General features: G+C 40.6%; 1 long non-coding RNA gene across 2 annotated transcripts; it reads left to right on the plus strand.

Annotated features, from left to right (window-relative positions):
- The first annotated feature begins 6,646 nt into the window (after positions 1–6,646).
- Positions 6,647–7,134, plus strand: LOC139025292 (uncharacterized). Of its 2 annotated transcripts, none has more exons than XR_011476806.1 (3): positions 6,647–6,749; positions 6,829–6,938; positions 7,095–7,134. It is a non-coding gene; the product is annotated as an uncharacterized lncRNA (long non-coding RNA). The 2 variants fall into 2 exon arrangements; XR_011476805.1 differs by lacking the exon at positions 7,095–7,134 and adding an exon at positions 6,971–7,012.
- Positions 7,135–7,741: the final 607 nt, after the last annotated feature.

Consider the following 7,741-nt stretch of genomic DNA (forward strand, 5'->3'; position numbering starts at 1 on the left):
ATAAATAAATGAATTGAATGAATTAGTAAATTAATGAATGGAATAGTAAGATGAAATGAATGAATTGAGTAAATGAATGAATGAATTTATAAATGGATGAATGCATTAGTAAATGAATGAATGAATTAGTTAACTATGAAATGAATGAAGATAGTAAATATGAATGAATGAAATTAGTAAATGAATGAATGAATTAGAAATGAATGAATGAATTAGTAAATGAATGAATGAAGTAGTAAATGGACATGAATGAAGTAGTAAATGAATGAATGGAATTAGTAAATGAATGAATGAAGTAGTAAATGAAATGAATTGAATTAGTAAATGAATGAATGAATTAGTAAAATGAAATGAATGAATTAGTAAATGCAATGAATAATTAGTAAATGAATGAAATGAATTAGTAAATGAATGAATTAATGGATTAATAAATGAATGAATGAATTAGTAAATGAATGAATGAAAAGATGTGGGTTCAGGACTCCAGCACGGCAGGTGGCCGGTAAATCACCAATATTACACTTTACACTTGATACATTTTTTACATTTGAGTCATTTTGACCTTTTATTCAAACTGAGAACCTTCTTTAAAAATGGAGATTCGCCCTCAATGTATAGAGAAAATGATGGAGGGCCTTTAAGTGGCCCCAAAAGACGTCTTAGCAATGGGCAGCGCCATTGGGGTTCTTCACCATTTTTACTGCTAGTCAACTTGGCGTGGGACTTCCAACTTTATTGGCTGGTCCTCCTTCCCCCTGATCCCTCCTGGTCCCGTCCTTGGTCCCTCCCTGATCCTCCCTGATCGCCTCCTGCGTCCCCTCCTGATCCCTCCTGCGTCCCTCCTGGTCCCCTCCTGGTCCCTCCTGATCCCTCCTGATCTCTCCTGATCTCTCTGGTCCTGCCTGGTTCCGTCCGATCCCTTCCTGATCCCTCCTGGTCTCTCCTGGTCTCTCCTGCATGCCTCCTGAGATCTCTCCTGGGTCCCTCCTGGTCCCTCGCTGATCTCTCCTGATCCCTCCTGATATCCCGTCCTGATCCATCCTGATCCCTCCTGGTTCCTCCTGATCCCTCTGGTCCCTCCTGATCCCTCCTGATCCCGTCCTGATCCCTCCTGATCTCGTCCTGATCTTCTCTCGATCCCTCTGATCCTCCTGGTTCTCTCCTGCGTTCCTCCTGGTTCCTCCTGACCCTCCTGATCCCTCCGTGGCCCTCCTGTCCCTGCCTGTCCGTGCCTTCCCTCCTGGTCCCTCCTGGTCCGTGCCTTTTAAGACAGGCTTAGAACAGGAATGTGGGCAGGTAGTAGGCTGATTAGTGCAGTGATCTACTGTAAGGAGCAAACCCTGTAGGAAAGATGGTGTCCACATCCAAAATGTGACCCTAGTGGGTTGGATCAGAGCATGGTACTGCACTAATCGGGGAATAGGGAACAACTTCAGATGCAGACAGTGAATGAATGAAATAAGACACATGGACATACTGCCAAAGATCACTGTTGAGGCTGAACAGTGCCTTGCAAAAGTATTCAGACCCTTTTGGATTTCTTCACATTTTATTCTATTACAAAATGGGATTAAAATGGATTAAATTGTCTTTTTTTGTGTGTGTCTGCAATCTACACAAAATACTCTGTCAAAGTGAAAGATTGAATATTTATATATATATATTTAAAGATGAATACAAATGTTATAACTAAAATATAGTCATTGCATAATAATTCAGCTCGCTGAGTCAATACATGTTAGATTCACCTTTGGCAGCGATTACAGCTGTGAGTCGTCTTGGCTAAGTCTATAATAGCTTTGCACACCTGGATTGTGCATATTTGCCCCTTTATTTTTTTCATAGATTTTCAAGCAGTTATAAGTAAAACTTGTAACTCGGTCACTCAGGAACATTCACTGTCTTCTTGGTAAGCAACTCTAGTGTAGATTAGGCCTTGTGTTGAAGGTTATTGTCCTGCTGAAATGTGAATTCCTCTCTCCGTCTCTGGTGTGAATCAGGATTTCCCCCTTAGGATTTTGCCTGTGCTTAGCTCCACCCTGTTTCTTTTTATCCTGAAAAACTCCCCWGTATTTGCTAATGTCAATCATACTGTACCATGAGGCAGCCACCGCCATGCTTGGAAAATAAGGAGGCAGATACTACTCAGTGATATGTTGTGTTGGATTTGCCCCAAACYTAAGGCGCTGCATTTAGGCTAAAAAGTGTATTCCTTTGCTGTGTTTTTGTTGCAMTATTACTTTAGTGGCTTARTGCATACAGGATACATGTTTTGGAATATTTTTTTATTCTGTATGTTTGTATTCTTCTTTTCACTGTGTCATTTAAGTCGTTATTGTGGAGTCACTACAATGTTGTTGATCCATCCTCAGTTTTCTCACATCAAAGCCATTGAACATTCAAAGCCAATCARCAATGGCKTCATGGTAAAWTCCCTGAGCAGTTTCRTTCCTGTCCTGCAGCTCAGTTCATAACGATGACTGTGTCTTTGATGTGTCTGGGGGGTTTAATACATCGTCCACAGATTCATTATTAGCTTGACCATTCTTAAAGAGATATTCAATGTCTGATTTGTTATTGTTACACATCTACCAATCACTGCACTTCTTTAATTTTGTGGGGTGGCAGGTATCCTAGTGGTTAGAGCGTGGTCTAGTAACCGAAAGGGTTGCTGGATCAAATCCCGAGCTGACAATCTGTCGTTTGCCCCTGAAGGCAGGCGTTCATTGTAATAAGAATGTGTTCTTAACTGACTTGCCTAGTTAAAAAAGTGTAAATAAAATGTGGCTGGCTTTCCAAAAGCTCCCTGTCTTTGTATTTGAATCGTTTTTGAAGATGTAATACTTGACTGAGGGACCCTTACAGATGTGTGTGAATGGGACAGAAGAAGGGTAAGTCATTCAAAAATAAAACGTGCTAATTTGGCAAAATTGTACTCTAAATAAATACCTAAATAAATACTTATGCAACGATTTTAGTTTTTTTTTTTTTTTTAATCATTAAAAGAAATATACATTTGCTTCTACTTTTACATTACAGACATTACAGACAAGAAATCAAAATTAAATACATTAATGAAACACATTAAATGTGAAGAAATCCAATTTATTATTAAGTATTATTGTTATTGAATGGCTGTAGACTTTAGTTGCAAGTCATTTTAGAAACAAACACACACAGTATTTATAAATTAGAGGTTGGGCCAGTTTTAAACATTCCATAACGGTCATTATCTAAAGTGAATTACAGGGGAGAAGAATGTGGAAAAACTGAACACAAATAACAAGAGACCTATCTGAAGACAATGCATTTCAAACTAAGGTTTCTTTCTTTTCTCAGTTACAGACMAATGTTTATATATGGTTATATACAGGTAAGATATCATTTGCTCTCATCAACGTGCTCACAGTTGAATAATTGTTTAATTTAAGGCTTAGAAATGTAAGCATTTCTTTCAAAAAYAATCTTTAATCTATGATTACAGTGGATAGAAAACATATTGATGTTGTTTTACTGTAGGCTAACTAGGCCTAGGCGACCCCTATGGCTCAAACATGTACAACAACAAAAAACATTCTATGTGTGTACGCTCGTGGCCTAATAACAACTTTACAGCGTCACAACACCGCTACTAAAGTAGCGGTTTCAGGTTACAAATGAACGAGGGGATATTCACAGGATTTACGTCTCAAACGACTCACTATGCCCTATATAATGCACTACCCTATGGGTCCTGGTCAAACATAGTTCACTACATATGGGAAAGGGTACCATTTGGAACGTATAACACTACATAGCGGATACAATTATTTCTCTAAAGTTGTCTCTTTCCAGACAGACAAGGCGATACAACACAGCGGTTGACGCTTGACACGTCCATCCCTCTGGGCACTCTCATTGGACAATCACAGCTCAATCTCTACCGTGACTGGCTGCGAAAGATGTCAATCAAACTCGCTTTCGAATATTGGGACTTGGAAATAACTTCTTCCTACGCGTCAGAGAAGTTTTGGAACACTGGCCAAACTTTTTGTTGAGCCCTCCCCCACCTCTCTCACACTCATTCCTCTGTCCGTTCCGGTGGCAGGCTAGTGATGGTAGACCCGTGATGGAGACTCAGAGTTCTAAAACGGCACCGGTAGAAAAGTGACTCCTCGTGGTCGATTACGGCGAGGATAATAACGGTAAAAGAGATCTAAGAATGGAGACGGTTGAGCAGCTCGTTTCGTTTAACCATATCCAAGTCCAGCTGAAGGGGGGCTCGCCCTGGGGGTTCACGCTGAAAGGAGGTCTCGAACACGGAGAACCGCTCATCATCACTAAAGTGAGTCGTGATTTGGATTTCAGAAAGTCACCAACGCGTAACGTTTATTTGATTTGTTACTGTTAAAGGCTGACAGCTTTGCAACATTTTATGTAGGCCTATAGCCAATYCAATGTGCATTATGTCAGGATACATTTATGTGGTTCGGGTCTGTTACATAGTTACATAGTAACTACTATCTACATGCCCAGTCTGTGTAGAACTGTATGTCTGGATACTTTGTTGCAACCCCTTTGCCTTTCGTTAGCGCTACCCATGTTGACCATCCAGGAAAACTATATAGTCACCTATGTCGTAGCGCCTCACCAGTAAATGTATCTACAGATGTTTAGAATCTTTAGAGATAAAATGTCGGGGGCATAAKATTTACATTTACATTTACATTTAAGTCATTTAGCAGACGCTCTTATCCAGAGCGACTTACAAATTGGTGCATTCACCTTATGATATCCAGTGGAACAACCACTTTACAATAGTGCATCTAACTCTTTTAAGGGGGGGGGGTTAGAAGGATTACTTTATCCTATCCTAGGTATTCCTTAAAGAGGTGGGGTTTCAGGTGTAAAATAATATGCTGATATGCTCCTACCTGTAAATATTTGGATACCCCTTTTTAGATAATATTAAAAACGAACAACTAGTAGCGCAGGGGTCTAAGGCCCTGTGGAGGGAATATCTAGGGAATGTGGAGGGAATATCTAGGGAATGTGGAGGAATATCTAGGGAATATTAAGGGAATATCTAGGGAATGTGAAGGGAATATCTAGGGAATGTGGAGGGAATGTGGAGAGAATATCTAGGGAATGTGGAGGGAATGTGAGGGAATGTGGAGAGAATATCTAGGGAATGTGGAGGAATGTGGAGAGAATATCTAGGGAATGTGGAGGGGATGTGGAGGAATTGAGAGAATATCTAGGGAATGTGGAGGGGATGTGGAGGAATGTGGAGGGGATGTGGAGAGAATAGTCTAGGGAATGTGGAGGATGTGGAGGATGTGGAGAGAATATCTAGGAATGTGAGGAATATCTAGGAATGTGGAGGAATGTGGAGAGGAATATCTTAGGGAATGTGGAGAGAATATCTAGGAATGTGGAGAATATCTAGGGAATGTGGAGGAATGTGGATGGAATGTGGAGGAATGTGGAGAGAATATCTAGGGAATATCTAGGGAATGTATATGGAATGTGGAGGGAATATATATATATATATATATACATTTTTATTTCACCTTTATTTAACCAGGTAAGCTAGTTGAGAACAAGTTGTCATTTGCAACTGCGACCTGGCCAAGATAAAGCAAAGCAGTGCGACAGAAACAACAACACAGAGTTACACATGAATAACAACGCGTACAGTCAATAACACAATAGATAAAAAAGAAAGTCTAAACAGCATGTGCAAATGGCATGAGGAGGTAAGGCAATAAATAGGCCATAGTAGCGAAGTAATTACAATTTAGGCAGATTAACAACTGGAGTGATAGATGAGCAGATGATGATGAGCAGATGATGGTGTGTAAGTAGAAATACTGGTGTGCAAAAGAGCAGAAAATAAAATAAAAACAATATGGGATGAGGTAGGTAGATTGGGTGGGCATTTACGAGATGACTATGTACAGCTGCAGCGATTGGTTAGCTGCTCAGATAGCTGATGTTTAAAGTTAGTGAGTCTCCAGCTTCAGCGATTTTTGCAATTTGTTCCAGTCACTGGCACCAAATTAGGTGTTGGCTTTGGGGATGACCAGTGAGATATACCTGCCGGAGTGCGTGCTACGGGTGGGTGTTGTTATCGTGACCAGTGAGCTGAGATAAGGCGGAGCTTTACCTAGCGTAGACTTATAGATGACCTGGAGCCAGTGGGTCTGGCAACGAATATGTAGCGAGGGCCAGCTGACTAGAGCATACAGGTCGCAGTGGTGGGTGGTATAAGGCGCGTTGGTAACAAAACGAGTAGAGTATTGAAGCTATTTTGTAAATGACATTGCCGAAGTCGAGGATCGGTAGGATAGTCAGTTTTACTAGGGTAAGTTGGCGCGTGACTGAAGGAGGCTTTGTTGCGAAATAGAAAGCCGATTCTAGATTTGATTTTGGATTGGAGATGTTTGATATGAGTCTGGAAGAAGAGTTTACAGTCTAGCCAGACACCTAGGTATTAGTAGTTGTCCACGTATTCTAGGTCAGAACCGTCCAGAGTAGTGATGCTAGTCGGGCGGGCGGGTGCGGGCAGCAACGGTTGAAAAGCATGCATTTTGTTTTACTAGCGTTTAAGAGCAGTTGGAGGCCACGGAAGGAGTGTTGTATGGCATTGTAGCTTGTTTGAATACGGAGGAAATGTGGAGGGAATATCTAGTGAATATGGAGGAATGTGGAGGCGAATATCTAGTGAATATGGAGGAATGTGGAGGGAATATCTAGTGAATATGGAGGTGAATTGAGTGAATATCTAGTGATATGGAGGGAATGTGGAGGAATGGAGGAATATTAGTGAATATGGAGGAATTGGAGGGAATATCTAGTGAATATGGAGGGAATGTGGAGGGAATATCTAGTGAATATGGAGGGATAGTGGAGGGAATATCTAGTGAATATGGAGGGAATGTGAGAGGAATATCAAAGTGAATATGGAGGAATGGGAGGGAATATCTAGTGAATATGGAGGGAATGTGGAGGGAATAGTCTAGTGAATATGGAGGGAATGTGGAGGGAATATTCTAAGTGAATATGGAGGAATGTGGAGGAAATATCTAGATGGAAATGGAGGGAATATCTAGTGAATATGGAGGGAATATGGAGGAATGATGGAGGAAATATTGGAGGGAATGTTGAGGGAAATGTGGAGGGAATATGGAGGAATGTGAGGGAATATCTAGTGAATATGGAGGGAATGTGGAGGAATATCTAGTGATATATGGAGGAATATGGAGGAATATCTATGAATATGGAGGAATGTGGAGGGAATATTCTAGTGAATATGGTGAGGGAATGTGGAGGAATATCAGTGAATATGGAGAATGTGAAGGGAATATTCTAGTTGAATATGGAGGGATAATGGAGGAGAATATCTATTGAATATGGAGGAATGTGGAGGGAATATCTAGTATAGGAGGAATATGGAGGGAATGTGAGGAATATCTAGGGAATATGGAGGGAAATGTGGATGGGATTATATCTAGTGAACATATGGAAGGGAATATCTAGTGAATATGGAGGAATTGTGAGGGAATATCTAAGTGAATAATGGAGGAATGCATGGAAGGAATATCTTATATAATTATGGAGGAATATGGAGTGGAAATTCTAGTGAATATGGAGGAATGTGAGGAATATCTAGTGATATATGGAGGGAATGTGGAGGAATATCTAGTTAATATGGAGGGAATAGGGAGGGAATATCTAGTGAATAGGAGGAATAATCGAG

Source organism: Salvelinus sp. IW2-2015, unplaced genomic scaffold, assembly GCF_002910315.2.
Source record: "Salvelinus sp. IW2-2015 unplaced genomic scaffold, ASM291031v2 Un_scaffold2476, whole genome shotgun sequence".
Taxonomy (NCBI): Eukaryota; Metazoa; Chordata; class Actinopteri; order Salmoniformes; family Salmonidae; genus Salvelinus; species Salvelinus sp. IW2-2015.